This window comes from Thermobia domestica, chromosome 18, assembly GCF_964235325.1.
Source record: "Thermobia domestica chromosome 18, izTheDome1.hap1.1, whole genome shotgun sequence".
Taxonomy (NCBI): Eukaryota; Metazoa; Arthropoda; class Insecta; order Zygentoma; family Lepismatidae; genus Thermobia; species Thermobia domestica.
This window is the reverse complement of record NC_137471.1, coordinates 27,789,626-27,810,009: the sequence shown is the minus strand read 5'-3', so window position 1 is coordinate 27,810,009 and position 20,384 is coordinate 27,789,626.

Below are 20,384 nucleotides of genomic sequence, written 5' to 3'. Positions count from 1 at the left end.
GTTATTATCATTCACATAAATACATTTACACTAAATCTTTGATTTCATTAATATTTCTCTTTTATTACATTATTATTTATTCTTTTATTCTTAACGTAATCTTTGACAATTAAACACAAATCAATCTGATATAAATAATCTTTGCTTTTAATTAATTATAAATCGAATTATAATTCCTCATATATTAAAAACATTTGAAAATTATCATTGATTAATGAGAATTAAAGAGAATTAAATTGAATAAAAATCATTTGGAAATCAATTTTCCAATCTACTTAAAACTCTATCTAAGCATTTCAAGTATTTTTAAGAATCGTTTTCATTATTGATATTAACACAAACTTTAAAACGAAAATTCACAAGAATCTATAACCAATATGGGTTTAACCTAATTTCGTTGACGGTAATCATGTTACATTCGCACTGGCGTATGAATCTAATAAAGTGCATTGTACCGCACAATCGTGGTTAGGTTCTACATTAGGTTGTACATGTCTTTCATCGTGATTTTGATGTTGATATGTAGTCCCATCTCTTGATCTCCAATTGCGTCTATCCACGTAGTTCGCTGTATTTCTGGAGTTTCGCTCAGTACTTCGATTATTTTTATATCTACTACTGTTGAGTGATCTGACATCATAATTACCATGATTAGCTAGGTTAGGTGGATTCCCTACATAACATTGCTTATTTTGTTCATTTGGATTGCTAGAATATACTCGGGTTAGGTTAGGTTTCGTATGATTCACACTTCGGATATCGAAATTCCGAACAGGGACCAAATGATCGGAATTGTTCTTACTTTTACCCATTCCTGACTGTGTTAGATTCATAGCATGGTATTGAGTTTCGTAGCATTGTACAAGCATTAATAAATGACTGAAACTCATACACTGTGTGGATAATAAGATCTGTTGTAATTTAAATGGAAGCAAATTGCGAATCGATGCAATTATTCTTGATTCCGATTGTAAGGGATTAACAACCTTTAATTCATTATAGACATTTATAACAAACTCTACAATAGATTTGTGCAATCGAGGATTGAAATGTTGATTTCTAAGAGTGGCATCTCTGTTTGCCAGCAAAAAGTCATTTTCGTAATTCGCGATCAATGCCGCTTTAAATTCCTCATATGTACTAATGTGATCACGTATTGCCTTAAACCATAAGGAACAAGGTGGGAGTAATACATGGGGTATTAATTTCATGTATTGTGATCGGTCGATAGACATTATACTGCATTCGTCTTGGAACTTCTCTAAGAAAGAACTAGCATTTTCATTGCACTTACCACTAAATTTACTCATGGCTTTGATTTCGCTCATCTTGACACTTAGCTTTACCTTTCTTTTCTCACTCCTTGTTCTTGTGGTGTGATTGTTCCGGTCCGTAGCGTGCTGTGTCATTATACCATTTATATTTCGTTCATCAGTGATCTTCGGACAATTTTCCTCTAATATAATATCCTCCTCAGATTCCGGCGAAGGTGTATTTATATACGGTGATTGGGGAAACTCGAAGCGATCACTGCCCAGATTATTGCGATAAATGGTGTCTCTAGCCTGTAACGTTTTAATTTCTTCCTGCATAGTAGCCAACTGGATCTTTTGATGTTTAACGGAAGATTCTATCAACGTTAAATCCTTTTTTACAGCACATATTTCATGATTTTGATGATCGTGCTTTTCTTGACACTCATCGGCTAACCTTTTTAACTTCTCTTCAAACTGCGAGGATATGTCGTTCATCACCTGGACGATTGTTTGTTTCGTATCGTCTGATTTCAGTTCCATCCGTCCTATTCGTTTACTTAATTCTTCATACTGCTTGCTAGCTTCATTAAATTTCAGTTCTATCTTCTGTTCCATGGTCTTGTTAGCTTCATAGAACTTCTGTTCCATGGTCTGGTTAGCTTCGTTGAATTTCAATTCTATCTTCTGTTCCATGGTCTGGTTAGCTTCATAGAACTTCTGTTCCATGTTCTGGTTAGCTTCATAGAACTTCTGTTCCATGGTTTGTTTTATCTCAGTCGTCATTTGCATAATTTGTCGCTGCACAGCTAACAAAAGTCGATCCTCAGATGACAAACTTGGTGTTGCACTAACTTCACCTGGATTACTGGTATTAGATTCCTGTTGCACTATTTCACTATCCATTTTTCTTTTGATGACCTTACCGCTTCGTAATACGGTTAAGTTCGTATTCATAAATGGTAAAATCCAAGTAAATTCAGCCCTACTTTCCTTCTTCGGGAACTGAATTTTCAAAAGATCCCGGGTTTGGTAAACCAAATTTTTATAACGACTCTATAGAAAAGCGTCGTCAACCTGGTCCGTCTGGTAAGATATATGTTACGAAGCGATAATAACTTTTCTTTATGCAAGAATCAACGCAAAGATTCAAAGATCATTAGTCTCACCTTTATTGCTGGATATGTCTTAAATATTCTTTTTAAGACTGTAAAATACATAAATTCACTTGACTAGGTCAACACATACCATGTACATAGCCACAACTATATCCCATAATAATCTCTTACACATATTAAAAACATTCTTCTTTTCTGTTAATTTAAAATGAACATTCTACTAAGTATATTACATATTTATGAGCACTTTTTGCCCACGGTACAGGTAAATATCATACAAACCAAAGTATTTCGTTATAGTTTCTATTTCCATGGTAAACTTGATGTTACTGTGTTGATTGGTGAGAAATTCAAGGAACGATTGCAGTGCATTTTTTCCATGAGGCCAGATGACAAAGGTATCATCAACACATCTATAGAAACACGATGGCTTTAATAGTGCTGATTTTGGTGCTTTCTGCTCGAAGCTTTCCATGATAAAGTATGCCACTGCTAGTGAAAAAGGTGACCCCATGGCAACGCCGTCAGTTTGTTTGTAATACTATCCGTCGAAGAGGAAATATGTGGAAGTTAATGTGACCTTGAATAAATCAATAATCTTTGGCGGGAAGTTCTCACTGAGTAAATGTAACGTGTCTTGTACTGCAACCCTGGTAAACAGAAAGACCACATCAAAACTGACTAGGATGTCGTCTGGAGAAATGCGTATGGTCTTCAATATTTCCAAGAATGTTTTTGATTAATACTTGTCAACAGACAGACGTAGATATTCTACATGACTTCCATAGTTTGTAAACTAAATACTCACACAGAAAGATTTACAATTATTTTTTGGTTTCAGAAATGAAGAATAAAAATAAAAATAAAAGGAAACAAGATGGAAAGTGACGAGTTCTCTTAATCTTTCCCTATACGAAAATGTTCTTCTATCTGATAGAGATTTAAGAAGATAATATTAAAAGTAATAAATACAAACAGCATAAAAAGAGTAAAAGTAGCCAAACATAAATATTAATATGAGATATTTAAACAAAGATTGGGACACTGAATAAGGATACAATATACTATATAAAGGTAACCAAGAAAGTTTTGTCGCTTTTTGTGGAGGTCTGTGTTCAATTGGCCCTCACACTGTGAGTTGAATGTGAATGGAGATAAGGCGAAGGTCAGTTATTGGTGTGGATATGTCACAACCAGGTAGTATGTTGGATATGTCACAATTCAGTTACATTGTGAACTTGCGTAAGGACAGAGTGAATATGGGACCTCCACAGAGCGTCATAAAGGTGTGTATACTGTAAGAGTTCAAACTGGGGTCAAACACTGCTGCAGCAGGACGGGAGATATGCCACGTCTTTGGTGAGGGTATCGTGATTACGTGGACAGTGCAGTGGTGGTTTAACAAGTTTAAGAACGGTGACGAAACACTCGAATACGCACCACGTGCCGGAAGATCAACACATGTACAATATAAAGATCTTCAGGCAGCAATTGAAGTGAACAGTGGCCACACATGTGTGGAACTGAGACTACAATTCAGTGTGAGTGGAGAAACCATTCAGCAGCACCTCCATCAACTTGGGAAGCATTACAAGTTGGGTCGATGGGTCCCACATGATTTGACTCCAGACCAGAAGGCAACAGATACCTGTGTTTCTTTGCTATCTTGTCTAGAAAAGGAACCATTTCTGGACAGGGTGTTGACATGTGATGAGAAGTGGGTCCTCTATGAAGCTCCTCGGCGCCGTCATCATTGGTTAGCATGATATGCACAGCTTCCAAAACAGCCGAAACCAACACTGCACGAGAAGAAAGTCCTCCTATGTGTTTGGTGGACTGCTTGCGGCATCGTGCATCGGGAACTGCTACTAGCTGGTCAGAGCATCAATGCAACTGTGTACTGTCAGCACTTGAACCGCATTCAAGAAAAACTCAAAACTATGGAGCCAGCACTTCTGAATCGGTCCTCCTGTTACAGGACAACGATAAGCCCTACATGGCTAGGATGACCCGGGACACCATTCTATGCCTTGGATGGGAAACACTATTGCATCCGCCACGCTTCCCGGACATTGCACCGTTCGATTATCACCTGTACCATTGCTTATACAATCACCTTAGAGGATTCCAATTCAAATCCCTAGTAGAGGTGCAAAATATACTTGATACCTTCTTTACTTCACCGCCACCAAGTTGTACCGCGATGGAATACATGGCCTTCCAGAATGTTGGCAGAAGGTCGTTGATGCTGATGGGGACTATTTTTGATCTTCCAGGCACGTCTTAGGTGATATATCGATGTTCAAAGGTGGTGGCTGAAAAAACGACAGAACTTTCTTGGTTACCTTTATAGCATCGAAATATTCCTCCATTCACTTACATGACTAGACTATAATAAGACACACATAAAATATTTTAATCCATTTTACTTTTACAGCTCATGGAGACATCTAGTCTGGAGCTTCTTCCTTATAGACTGAAATAGTGTGACGTCACATCCTTCTCGTTGCCATGGTGATCGCAGTTTTATTTTCTAAACAGCATGGCCTGAGAAACTAACTACAAAGCGAAAACAGCGACGTATTAACTTTTGGATTGCAAACATTAGATTAACAGGAATACTTCTATATGTTAAAAAAAAAATCCAATGAATGAAAGTATAAAAGATAGGAAAAGCAAGCAGTTTGGTAAATAATATGTTAAAATATGACAAGTGTTCAAAGTGAAATATTTCCTTTGTTACCGTAGATTTTGTGTATTTATCTATACATTTGGAGGTTACATTAAGTGCCAAATACTTAACTTGTTTATTATCGGATATTAAACTTAAATAATTCTGGAAAATCTTTATTTAGTACCATCAGTATCACACATTACATTGCATATGTGTAGGGCTACAGTATTAGTGTTTAAAACTTAACCGATCAGAAATCGGTCCAGTCTGAAAATTCTCAGCACGCATGTGGCTACAAGCCTAGTGTCCTTTTTTTTGTTTTGATTGTTTCTTTATTTTGTCGCCACTGTAACCATGCACTCATATTTTACAGCGTGAATGTAAGAAATCTGAATGCGCCAATATAATTAACATTATTTTCTAAGTAGATAGTGATTTTTCTTGTAGACAAATCGTATATTTGTTCCAGTTTCACTGTGCCTACAACTCGTCAGTCTCTATCTCAGAGTTTCTACATTGCGTATAATTGCTTTTGTTCATTATGGATTACGTGGTAATAACGCTAGCATTTCTTATGCAATTTCTATCTTATCATTTTACGTAGAAATGTGGTCCCTGTAGAAGATTCCTTAAATGTTACTTCATGAATTACTGAATTTCACTCCTAAATTTTCTAAATAGTGCCCCATATTCTTAATCTGTACCTTTTCTTACTAACTTTACTGTGTCTTCAAAATATTTTACAATTGTCTAATTAACAGTCTGTGATTATTAACAGCAGACTTAACAGTATTCCTTTCGATTCGTGTATTTGTTTAGAAAAAAAAAAAAAAAAACATGGCGATCACCATGGTAACGAGGAAGGAATGACGACATCACTATTTCAGTCTATTAACACTATTAATAGTGCTGAAGAAGAAGAAGAAAAGGTTTCTCTTCAGTTCTCTGATTTCTTCTGCAGTAACGACCTGCTCGGGAGAGTAATACTCCCGGAAGAAACTATTTTTCACTCGCTACCATAGGGCCAGTCCTACAATATCCTGATATTCTTTCTGATTACTATCAGTCAGAATTAGATATCAGGAAGTTGTCAGTTACTTTAACCCGTGGTTCGTTCTACAATATACTGTGCCTGATATATAATCTCTCAGATAGTTAACCCGAAGCAAGGTTTTAACGGACCATTTGATTGGTTGGTTTTCTGTTGCTCATACTGAAAACAATTGAAACGTCAAGTGCGTTTTCAGTGTGTATCGTAAAGGCAAACACAAAATTAAGTAATAAACACTTTTTAGGCTACACTTACATTTGCATTGGTGCCATATACATAGAAATATTGCTGTTCGTCCTTACAACCTAAGAAGCAATACTAAAATCTATAACGTTAATTTCGTTATATATTACACTCAATTTTATTTTACTACACGTGATAACACAATCTGAGCTTTTAATTAATTCATTTATTTGATATTCCATCTCTAAAAATATGTAAATTAGATTAATAATTTAGATATGTTTTTACATATTCAATTTCAATAATTAAACTCTATATTTTTATATAGAATATATTTCTTCACCTTCTAACTACACAAATTACATGGCGCTTATGTGCGGGCATTTGTAGCCAACGGGTACTACTTATCGTTATAAATTGGCATATATTCGAACTAAAATGGTCTTCTAGGCCTCGCTATATATTGAACAATCTCCTCATCGTCCTCTGACAACATCAACAATTCTTCGATTTCGTCCATGATTCACTACACGACAACTAACAAGTAGCTGATAGCTGTTAACAGACAATTGAACTTCCTGTCAAAGTACCAACCAGCTGATAGGGTTTATCAGCCACCTGATTGTTATCAGGACATTGTAGAACACTTATCGAAAAGATGTCAGGAGGATATTTATATCAGACAGATATCAGAAGATGGTAGGATTGGCCCATAGTCAGCTGTTTTAAGTTGGTCACAAAATTTTTAATTTTTATCATGGGGTCAAGGTGGAACAAAACGAGCACTGCGGAGCTTCTAACCCGTTCCTACTACTTCTTCTTCTTCTTATCTGCACAAAAGTAAGTAAATCATTTTTTGAATATTATTTTCATCTTATTTTAATGGATTAAGTGTTATGAAACTTTAAAAAAATCTTTCCTTGGGCAGAGTTTGGACCCACGCCAAAAGCGATTTCAATTACTAGCAGGTTGCTCTAGCGCAGTCTTCTACAAGGGCCGACAGGAGCAAGCGCTTGATTTCTGCTATAACTAAGTTACGTGTCAAAGAAATGGATAACACCAACAAATCAGAACCGTGTATTTTGTTCCGGGAGTTTTACTTACCCGAGTGAGTTCTCTGCAGTATAATCCACGTAAGTAACTAGTAGGGGTGCGCACGAGACAAGATTTGTGGTTGTCTCGTCTCGAAAATGTGCTGTAAAAGTGATGTCTCGACTCGAAAAATGTATATTTCTCTATTGGAAGAGCCGTGTCTCGACTCGTCTCGTGCGCATCCCTTGTAACTAGAGAAACAGTGGAAAAGTATATAATTTAAAAAAAAAAGAGAAGGAAAGTGTTCTCAAGTGTAATAACTAAGGCACTGATTTCTCAATGATTTCTTTATTTATGTACAAAATAACAGCCACTGGAAAGATAAGGGAAAACAGATGCTTAAGAGGATCCTTTCGAGGTAAGCTTATATATATATTTTTACTTTCTTTAAATCTTTTAAGCCGTCAACAATGGAATTAGAAACCCACAGTATAACAAAATAACTTCCTTTCATAAAATATACAGCAAAGTCACATTCCTCACGTGATCTGTAAAACACAAAACGTGCTACACGAAGGAAAAAAAAAAAAAACAAGTCTCACTTGCTTACAATATTTTTATTATACATATATATTTTTTTCTTTTCTTTACTAAAAGGCTTATGTGTAATACAGGTATTACTTTTGACCACGAGTAGTTGATATCTTTATATTATTTTGTAAATACATACAAAAGGGGAAAAAATGGTTACTTAGTTTGATGATTACTTAGATACATTTGCAGTACTAGATTTTCAAGTCATAATGGCTCGTAGTCAGAACGACGAGAAAAGAAGAAGGGAATATATAAAGGCAGTCTAAAAATACATAGTTACATATCAACAGTACTTGGCAGTACATGCCAATTCTAAATATCATTTCTATATTTGAAAACTTAGAGTCATAATTTTCCAAAGTGTCTGTCTTTATAAATGTTTTCAAAGCTATCGAAACTATGTTAAAATTTTGATAATACCGTTCTTATTACCCTCTTGTGTACCAGTGACATCTACGTGGATGTCATGAAAAGGTATCCCTTATTAAGAGTTGTATTAATCATGGAGATGATGAAATTTGTTAGTGGATGCAAGGCAAGACTTAGTTCTACTATTTCTTTTTAGGTGACAGCACCTTACCGACAGAAAAGACAAAAAGATATGTTGTCCTAGTAGATAGCAAGCCTAAGGGAGCATTCAATTACAACATATATGTGTCTGTTTTTACGATAAACATTGCGATCGGAAAAGGAAAAACGTTGTTTTTGATCTCCGCCCAGTGTTACCAACCTAAAGCAGCATAAAATTCCTTCAGAGTTTCCCTTTCTCAGTCCAAATGTCCCACAATGCAAATAATTGTTTTTATCAGTAATGTGAATGCTCTTCTCACATGTTCACAATAACTATGCCCTATATAAACGGTCTAGACAATCTTTTAACAGTAAATGAAGCCAGTATTACAGCATGCACATAGGAAAATGACATCTGGAACACAAGGGGTTAATATTCTTTTACTGTCAGAATGCCGTTCAGTCTAGCTTTGATTTTTTTTTTTTTTTTTTTGCCTTACATAAAAGTAAAATTTGACCAAAGCAAATAACTTTTTAATAAATATTAGTATTATGGTTTCGGCATATATCATACTCTTCATCATATGCATTATGTGATAAAGGCAATATTGCATAGTCGAAACTATAACACTATTAGTTATTAAAAAGTTATTTACTTTGGTTAGACTATTTTTTAGCTGCCATGAATTAAAGTCATATTATTTATTTATTTAATTTATTTATTTATTTTAGTGTTACCGCCGATGACCGGTTACATAAACGCCACGTCTCTAGTTCAAAGCTTCTAATTTAATATCAATTTTAATCTTTTAACCATGAAATAGGAAAAAAGTTAATCCATAATATTTTATTCTAATCATATTTATAATGACAGAACAATGGAAAAAGTGCTTTATTTTTTTTTAAAAAAGGAGTAAACTTTACAATACACGCTCCCGCTGCATATCGATAAGTAAAACCACTTTAAAAGGGTATAGCAGAGTAGTGTGAGGTAGAGTAGAGTAAGATAGGGATAAGTAGGGTAGGGTTAGGAACGGGTTAGCTCAAGGTTAGGGACGTTTTGACCCATTTTTCATAAAATTAATAGAGTTAATTTCTCATTTCTAAGTGAGTATACCAGCTGGAGCGGGCATTGTAAAGTTAACCCAGAAAAAACACTGTACTAAGAGAAAGGTTTCTCTTATCAATAGCCAATTAGAAAGTAAATATATATAAAATTAGGTTAATAAGACTTCCTCCCTTTTTTTAAGGGTTTATAATATCAACTACTCGCTAACAACAGCAAAAACCTGTATTTAAAGTTTGTTCCAAAAACATTTCTCTCTACCCGTGACATCTTTATAGTTTTTCCCTATAATCTAATTCACACATGCTAACAAATATCAATAATACAGAAAATTTTCACTAATAATCCACTCCACAATAACACAATACCAAACTGTTTTTTTTTAAAATAATAATAATTTGATATGTTTATATCAAAACTATCATTGTTTGAAAAAATAGAAACAGTTGTAAATTAATTAAATAATGATAATATCTAGGATATAGTTTTTTTTTTGTCTTAAGAAAATAATTATTGAAACATTAAAATTTGTTACAAATTGACCACCGTTATATCCACTGGAAAACATGCGAATTCTAATACAAATACCCAACGTATATCGGAATGATGTCTCCATAAAATTAGGATTGATTATACCCAGGTGCACACCCAGAAATTTTTGTTAGGAGAGGTCCAAAGTTTGAGAAGATTCCAACAATGCAAGACACTACGTTAAGTGTCAAGTGTTGATAGTTAAGTATAGCCATCTATATTCTCAGAGAAATAATGATAGAACTATCTTGTTTCTTACAAGAAAGAAATAAAAAAAAGTAGCAGATAAAATGAGAACCAAATCTTTACGCTACATTAATCAATTTTCTGCTAAAGAAGTAGAGATTATAATTATATTAAGAAATTGTAGAAACGTATGTCGACTTAAGAAATTTAGGAGTTGGCGGACCGCCCGAATGGATGCACACCTGATTCTACCTGCATTTTTTTAAGTTGGCCAGTATTAAATTCATTAGAAATTTGCCACAATTTTACACAAATAGTTACCTTACAGAGAAATTATGTTTTCATTAAAGTATGACTGATTTTGTGAGTATACACTTGACCCATTGAGAAACTTACTAACTTTACAGAAATCGACAAATTTATAGGGTAATGTTTCAGAAGATAAAGCAAGTTAATCTACATAAGTTTGCCACCTATAGATCCACTACGTTGTTACGAACTTGATAAATGGTCAACTTACAAATTAATGTTCTATAAAAGTAGGTCAAAACACATTGTAATTATAATACACTTATTTTTTTCTTTTTTTAAAATGCAAATTTTTCAGACTTGTTTCCAAAATTTAGTAGATTACAATAAAATCCAAATAGCTATGTTTATAAATCTTAATGTTCCAACAGCTCTTATTGTCACGAAGAATAAATCATCATTGTGAGATTTATTGATTTTTTTTTTTTTTAGATCTTGACAGATTAGATCCAAAAACTGGTGATGAAGAGGAAAACAACATTTATGTTGCAGTTTAGTCATCTCTAAATTACGAAACAGCCAATATTCCTAAATACTTAATTTTCTAAAGTAATGTACAGAATAAAAAAGATGGAAGTAAAGATACGTTAAAATAAACTCTTACCTTGCACCAGGAATACCGTTCTTGCTTAAAATTCTGTTTTCATAATATTTTGGTAATTTCTGTGGCCATAATGTACGATGTGAGCTAAGACCAGGCCCGTATCCAGGGCGGTCTAAGGAGGCCGGCCCCCCTAAATTTTTGCTTCCCCCCTAAAATTTTCACAGTAGGCTTGCAAATGAACTGTAATATGGTGATGAACTATAATATGGTTGGATCGGTCCCCCCTAACTTCAGCAGGGCCTCCCCTACATTTTTGGGCTGGTTACGGGCCTGGTTAAGACTATCACTATAATTTTATTCAAAATAATTACACAGCCACACACGCAAAATAAATAAATAAAAGTTCTGTGCACCGGATTCCAGTGTATGATTCGATGTATTTTGTTACACAGAATCCACATTTCGAATCCCCAGGACAATCGACCCCAGAATATGGATTTGATGTATTTTGTTACACAGAATCCACATTTCGAATCTGCAGGACAATCGACCCCAGGATATGGATTTGATGTATTTTGTTACACAGAATCCACATTTCGAATCCCCAGGATATGGATTTGATGTATTTTGTTACACAGAATCCATATTTCGAAACCCCAGGACAATCGATCGTGTCAACTTTTTTTATCGGCAAAATACTTTAACGATTTTGGATAGGGAGGATAAACGTAAGCCAGTCATACAAAAAAAAAAAAAAAAAAGTTATGTGCAGCGGATCTCAGGATATGAATTCGATATATTTTGTTACACAGAATGCAAATTTTGAAACCCCAGGATTTATGAGCGAAAAACTTGAGCGATTTTTGGATAAAGAGAACACAAGTTTTTCACCCATGAAATAAAATTGACACGGTCAATTGTCCTGGGGTTTTGGAATATGGATTCTGTGTAACAAAATACATCAAATCCATATCCTGGGGTCGATTGTCCTGGGGATTCGAAATGGGGATTCTGTGTAACAAAATACATCGAATCCATACCCTGGAATCCAATGCACAGAACTTTTATTCTTTGTGTGTGGCTGTGTTGTTAGTGTGTTTCTTGTCCTGTAAATAGAAAACAGACACCAAATATTCCATTCTCATTCTCAACTAAATTCAGCATTAGCAAATCTGAATTCAATCCCTTCTTTGAACTATTTTATCACTTCTTTGATTTCTATTCATGAGATGTTATAATAATTTCAATATCAGTTACCATACAAGCCCACTTTGAACGAATTGTATGTTTTATTGTGGTTAATTTTTGACGTGTTTCGAGCTCTTCGGAAAACTTACATACATAAATACATTCCATTACTACAAAGAATATATATAATAACCACTAATACTCCACTATCATAGTTTTCACTTCAAATTACGTGTTTTTTGAGACGAATTTTTATTGTTTTCACTAAATTATCTTTTCAGACCACATCAACTTTAAAATTACAAACTGAAATCCACAGTGTTGAATATAATTGAAAATGATAGTAGTTTCTCTAATATTCGGGGGATGTTTTCTACTTGCATAACAAGAAACATAATTTTGATTGGAATTGTAGTGATAGCCTTAGTCCTCATCGCACATGGGAACAAGGTTACAGAGATGGCTGAAAAATTATAAAAACAGATTCTTAAAGAGCGGCTTTCTTTAGTGCAAGGTAAGAGTTTATTTTTAAACAAAATTCCTAGAGCATATTTCAGTTATTATAACGAATGGTTAGTTTTGTGTACTTTTAAATCTTCTTTGTCTTAAAAATATTGACAAAAAGTCAGTGAGACTATACAACGTAAAGGAACGTAAGTCACAAGTATAAAATAAATGCTACATGTGTAAAAGTTATTACATGTGTGCATGTCTATAGCATTTTGAAAGTATGTTTAATTTTCAACGAACTTAAAAAGTTCGTTACTGAATTCTCTATATCTGTCTGTCTGTTATTTGCGACATTTTTCATTTTTGAGCCTTCCATTCGATAAAGCATCCAAAACTATCTGAGAAAGTGATGGAATTTTTCGGGTCATTCTTACCGTTCCCGAGATATTGGCCCAAAAAGTTCCGATTTCGGGAGATTTAAGGAATCATATCTCGCGAACCGCAAGTCATAAAGAGATGATAGTGTTGATCAATACCTAAGGGGATGGTGAACATGTTGGTACCAAATAGTAACCGGTGGCCCCTGGTTACATCTGCATTTTCAGTATATATACGGTGATAAAAAATGACAGCTCAATATAGCTAATTCAATTGATCCTCTAATACACAGTTCCAAATATGTAAGTGTATTATATATTGAATTTAAGTAAATAAATTTAACATAAAATTTCACATAAATTTCGAAAAGATTAATTCTTTTAAAGTTCGTCCTGGCAATACTTTTCGAGCATTCCCAACTTCTTTTCTTTTAACCCTTTCACAGAGGAAGTCGACTTTTGTCGACAGAACCAAATTTCCTTAACATGCGAATGTCGACGATAGTCGACGTGTTAAACTTTGTTTGTCCGTATCTTGGCTTTGTCAAGAGTAGTCGCCAAAGTTGTACCGTTCATTTTTGTTTGTGTTCTATTGTTTTCGATAAACAATATAAATCATACAGAAAACCTTTGGCGATTACAATCGACAAACCCAAGATACAGACAAATTTTAACACGTCGACTATAATCGACATTCGCAGGTTTGGGAAATTTTTTTCCGTCGCCTTCCACAGTGAAAGGGTTAAAGAAACAGTCAAAATTTTGAATGTCCATTTCGCTAGTTCTACGAAGCAGTAAATTAGATAATTTCATTTCAACGTATTTTGTGTTGCTTCATTTCATGTGTAAATGTCTTTTGTGCGCAGCCATTCCAATACAATGTTATCTCTATTTACCAGATTAATTTTATGCAGAACATCACTCGTGTTGGGAAAATCTTACATCCCAAATCGAAATTTTCCATATAAAATAATTGAGATCCGGATAAATGGTGTTTGTTATTGACAATATTATTACCGAAAAAAATCAAGGTATGAATCTTGTTTTTCCTGTTATATTATTAATAGTTTCATTCTGAATTCCAAAAATCTGATACAAAATTAAGGGACATTAGAAAACTGGTCTAACAGCTTTAGGAATAACGTGAATTGGTTCATATTGTTATTCTTGTACTAAAGTGGGAATAAATTTTTAAAAAATATCAAAATTATATTTAAACTTAAAATTACTAGTATTATTTTTATTGTTTAGGAGCCAATTCATTGAATTTAGAGTTAATTTATCAATGTTTATATTGATCATAATTCACAGCTATTAAATTTCAGTGTTTCAAAGGAATTATGCCTTTCAATCTAGTAAGTACACTCTTGACTGCCACGGTGGGAGCCTATATGAGAACACGTTTACTGTAAAAAAAAAAAAAAAGTACAACCTTACATCATCATCATCATCATCATCATCTCATGATTATATTAAAAATTAGTTCCTATCTGTATTTCTAGTACTTAAAGTTTGCTTATAGTTTCTAAATTATCATTTTGTAATCTTACATGTTTTTCCCAACTACTAGCAAAACTATTCCTGCTGTTCTAAACCAACGTGCACTTTCCTTAATGAATTCAGAATAACATAAATTTTATGGTAATTAAACTTACTTCTAACTTCAAGTTTACAAGTAACTACACTTACTTTTGAAATGAGTATTGTAAGGTACCTAATTCTTTCTATAATAGATAAATTTACTAAGTAAGAAGCGTATCAATTGAAGTGAATGCCACTAAAATAATATCATATATGCTCTAGTTGCAAGTTAGCGCGTTGATTAACTATAGTATCAGTGCTTACTTGTTGGCTGTAGTTCCTCAGAGTTTCTATGTTACATAAATTAAACTAGAACCTAAAATACTTTTTACCAATTCTCGAAAACTCATTCATGGAAAATTCGTAGAAGCCTCGCTTAGAAAGGGCGTATCCGGTTAGCCATAAGGACCAGACTGTGTCACGTGATTAGGGTCAAAAGTCACGTTGCTTGCTAAATCGAGTCTAGAGATTCCAAATCCAGATGTGAGATATTTCAAGCACGTAACCTCCGTGTGGAATCCCCTTGGTAATTCGCAGAAGATGCATACAATTCATCATTATTATTGATTTTAGTCAAACAACTAGACTTTTGACAATATTCTATCAATATTTAATACCTTACGTGCTATACATTGTTTCTAAGCTCTTCATCATGTCTTTGCAATAAGCTTTCAATTAGTCATTTCCTTATTATAGTTTTTGAGATATCTGGACGACTTTATTTTTTGCATTGATTTTCCATTGACTAATGTTCATGTTTCGTAAATTTTTTTTATTATGTTTCATCCATTTTAGGACAATTTGTTTTTGGAATATAGAGTTCACGTAATCTCTTCTACATTTCAGCTGAATTTCAGTCATCTCCTCTAAAGTCTTTTCACATCATTGCAACCGGATAGGCCTTTGGAATAGTTATTATATACTGCACATAGTTTTTTAATATGAGCTTTCAATTATAATTTTATTTATTAACTATTCTAGACAGTGTCCTATAAGCAAATGGAAGGAATCAATCAATTTTATTTTTACCATATCCCTTAGAAGTGCAAATTCAATGTAAATTCAAATTGAGAAAAATGCGGAACTGAGTCGAGAATTAAATTTGAGTCTTCAGTATGCCTTATCCGTGCACTAAGCACTACTCAAGGAGTATTTAAGTTATTGTTATCTGATCTTTAGCATTGAACCATTCATTTGAGCCTAGAATTTTTCTAAAAATTAATTATGTTCTCCATTGTACTGTATTTGTATAAAATTAACATATATACATAAATTGTGAGATATTTGGGCAACAATCTATTAGGCAAAAAGAAACAATAAAAACTGAGGAATTTAGACAGTTAACAATCTTTTTTGAGGAATTTTTATTCCCTTTTTACCTTTTTAATATTCTTTTGAATTGTGTTGTATTTTAAGTTAATTTCCATTGGGTATTGAATGGATGCATATCTACTCGCATCTTGTAATGCATTAGCCTGAATATAGTACGACCTCGACCATAGTATGACCCCTAGATCTTTAAAAATGATTTTAATGGAAACATAAAAATACTCGCCATAAAATACTTTGAAAACTATTATATAATGGAAATCTTACCATTTTAATGCTCTTTTTAACGATTTGAATTCCAGATTTTGGTGCACCATCTTTTGATAGTTACCACTTCCACTATAACCTTACCTGGTGTAAAATAAACTTATCTTTCCAAGTTTAATGTGCTATAGGCTGCTATTATAATACAAGAATGGATTTTACAAAAATATTTTTATACTAAACATGTCTTATTGTCAGTGGGGGCTCTTGGAAGAAGTCAGATTAGTAAAATTTTATTGTTACACGTCAATGGAAGGAAACGTCTTAATGTCCTAATTGTTGTGTACAGGAATTATATTAGTTAACTTTTCTTTCCTTAGGTTGTGTGAAAGAATTAGGACATTAGGTACTAAGTTCCATTCTGTTAGTTTGTACTGATGTAAGAATTAGGAAATTAGGTAAGTTTCCTTCTCTTAGTTTGTAGTGATACAAGAATTAGAACATTAGGTAAATTTCCTTCCCTTAGCTTTCAGTGATACAAGATATAGTATATTAGGTAAGTTTTCTGCCCTTTTGTAATGATATAACAGTTAGGACATTAGGTTAGTTACCTTCCCTTAGCTAGTAGTGATATGTACAAGAATTGTGATATTAGGCAAGTTTCCTTCTTTTAGCTTGCTGTGATACAAGAATTAAGACATTAGGTAAGTTTTCTCCTCTTAGCTTGTATTGATACGAGAATTAGGATATTAAGCAACTTTCCTTTCTTTAGCTCGTAGTAATATAAGAATTATAACATTAGGTAAGTTTCCTTCTTTAGCTTGTAGTGATGTAAGAATTAGAACATTAGTTAAGTTTCCTTTTCTTAGCTTGTGTTGATACAAGAATTAGAACATTAGGTAAGTTTCCTTCCCTTAGCTTCTAGTGATACAAGAATTAGAACATTAGGTAAGTTTCTTTCTCTTCCTTTGTAGTGATACAAAAATTAGAACATTAGGTAATTTTCCTTCCTTAGTTTGTAGTGATACAAGAATAAGGATATTAGGTAAGTTTTCTTTCCTTAGCTTGTAGTGGTACAAGAATTGGGATATTAGGTAAGTTTCCTTTCTTTAGCTTGTAGTGATACAAGAATTAGGACCTTAACTAAGTTTCCTTCCCTTAGTTTGTAGTGATAGAAGAATTAGAGCATTAGGTAAGATTCTGTTTCTTAGTTTGTAGTGACACAAGAATTAGGATATTAGGTAAGTTTCCTTCCCTTAGCTTGTAGTGATACAAGAATTAGAACATTAAGTAAGCTTCTTTCTCTTAGTTTGTAGTGATGCAGGAATTAGAACATTAGGTAAGTTTCCTTCCTTTAGCTTGTAGTGATACAAGAATAAGGATATTAGGTAAGTTTTCTTTCCTTAGCTTGTAGTGGTACAAGAATTAGGACCTTAACTAAGTTTCCTTTCCTTAGTTTGTAGTGATACAAGAATTAGAACATTAGGTAAGTTTCTTTCTCTTAGTTTGTAGTGATACAAGAACTAGGACATTAGGTAAGCTACCTTCCCTTAGCTTGTAGTTATACAAGAATTAGAACATTATGTAAGTTTCCTTCCTGTACTTTGTAGTGATACAAGAGTTAGGATATTAGGTAAGTTTTCTCCCCTCATTTTGTAGTGACACAAGAATTAGGATATTAGGTAAGTTTCCTTTCTTTAGCTTGTAGTGATACAAGAATTAGGACCTTAACTAAGTTTCCTTTCCTTAGTTTGTAGTGATAGAAGAATTAGAACATTAGGTAAGATTCTGTCTCTTAGTTTGTAGTGACCCAAGAATTAAGTTTGTTTTCTTTCCCTAATATGAGGCGATAGAAGTTTATTCTTATTATTTTTTAATATTGTGACTTCTTTAAGAGCTGCCACTGCGAACTGTATTTGGGCCAACATTCTCCTCACTGTGTGTTTCTATTTCTTCAATAAACTTTAACTTATTTCTAACTAAAACTTATAATTAGAATAAACCCTTTGTACAAAAGTATATTCCATCTTTATTCGTACAACAAATATACTGAAACGCTTGGTAACGTACAGAAACTCAGCTACAGCCGATTTCCATCGGAATAAGAGGTATGATCAAATTGTTTCTCCAGCTGCATTACTTCTAAAAAATTGCAGAGTGAATGAATAGTGAGAATTTTTCAGATCTTCAAATTACAAACATTATATCTTTCCTATGTCAATGCATAATTATTATTATTATTATAGTTATTATTGTTCCTTGATACAAGTGCACTCCGTGAAGTCTTTAATAGTTTACTGTAAAAGTTTAAGAATAAATACTATTATATTATTTATTATTATTATTACTAATAATATTCACAACTTTTAGAAATTTAGCAAAGGAATATAATATCCTTCATCTTACATAACGTACCTTTGACTTTTCTTTTTCTTTTTGTCAAGAAAATGGTGGCAGCACAAATGTGGATAATAGGGCAACTTTTTCTACTTACAATGTCTTTTCTCTTTTCTAATTTTTTTTTTTTAACAGCAGACAAATTATGTCACTTTATTATTTCTTTTATAATGTCAACATATCTTTTTATGAATAAATTAATATTTGCTTTTAAGACTAAAGCATGTTCGAGAGGTTGAATGTTACCATTTGTATAAAAACACAAAATTTATTCTTTTTGTCTTCTTTTTTTCTATTTGGTTACGATTATTGATGATCAAAAGTTCATTCTGTCAGTTTATATATATATATATACAGGATGTTTCAAAACAACATCGACAACGCTTGGGAAGTGATTCCTGACACCAAGATAAGACAGAAAGTATAGACCAACCACGGTGCAGAAGTCAGTCATTTTGGAGTTACAGGCTATGAAAACCATGAAAAAAATGAATTTTAAAGGTTCATAGCTCCAATACTATTGGACATATAGTTGGGTCAAGACTTCAGTTAGGAACTAGTATGTGCTCTATTCAAATATCCAAATTTCACAATCCTGCGGCACTTGAGCACCAATTTTTTATAGAGGTAGTTGGTGAGTACTTCAAATTATATCCCCATAGCCAAACTCCCTGTATAAAAATTGTTATGAGTACCACAGGATTCTGAAATATATATTTTTGGATAGCGCACATATTAGTTCCTAAGTGAAGTCTTCAGCCGAACTACGGTAGGTCCGATAGTATTAGAGATATGGACCTTTAAATTTCATTTTTTTTTCATGTTTTCCTCAGTCTGTAACTCCGAAATGACGGATTTCTGCACCCAGGTTGGTCTATACTTTTTGTCTTATCTTGGTGTCAGGAATCACCTCCCAAACGTTGTCAGTGTTGTTTTGAAACACCTAGTATATCTAAAATTGCCATCCTAATATTTAGTTTGATGACGGAACTGAAGAAATACTGAGAGAAACATTTATAGAATGGTCAGACCGTGATTCCAGACTTTAGACATTCCAATATTGCAAAGTAAAAGCATTGAACACTATGCCTAAACATTGGTCGAAAAAACTCCTTCTTTCAGTTAAAAAAACGTCAAAAAAATACTTTTTTAAAAAACGGCCTAGCTTGAAAACTATGGAGTCCATTGCGAGTGGGTAAAGGAATTACAAAGGGACTCTGCCTAAATTGAGTATTCGTATAGTGAAAGTTAGGGTACTAGGAAACAGGTTTTTAAGTATTAATTGAGCATTCGTTTCGGTGGTACCGGATGATTGTAAAATTAAATAAATAAATAAACAAATAAATAAACTGATATTTAGATAGAGCACATACTAGTTGCTGGGTAAATCCTTGACCCTTTCGCTATAGACCCTATAGTTTTCAAGATAGGGCGTTTTAAAAAGTAGTTTCCACACTCTCGGCGATTTATAACTCTGGAAAAACAAATTTATGATTATAGCTTTGATTCGTAATTTTTTTAAGCTAAATAGTTCAGTAAACTTCATATTTTCTGAAAATTCAGAATAAATTCGGGTCTGGCAACTATGTTTACATCTCAACATGGTGCTTTAAAAAAACTTCATAGGAAGAACAATTGAAGTAACTGGAACTTTGTTTCAATTCTTTTCTAAATGAAAATCTGAAATGTAAATAATTTGGTAGATAATAATTTTCGATCGAGTACAGATAGTCATCAAAGTAGGAAAGCTTTTAACTAAACAAGGCAGTAATTCTTGATTCATGTACTATTGTAGTCCCATAATATG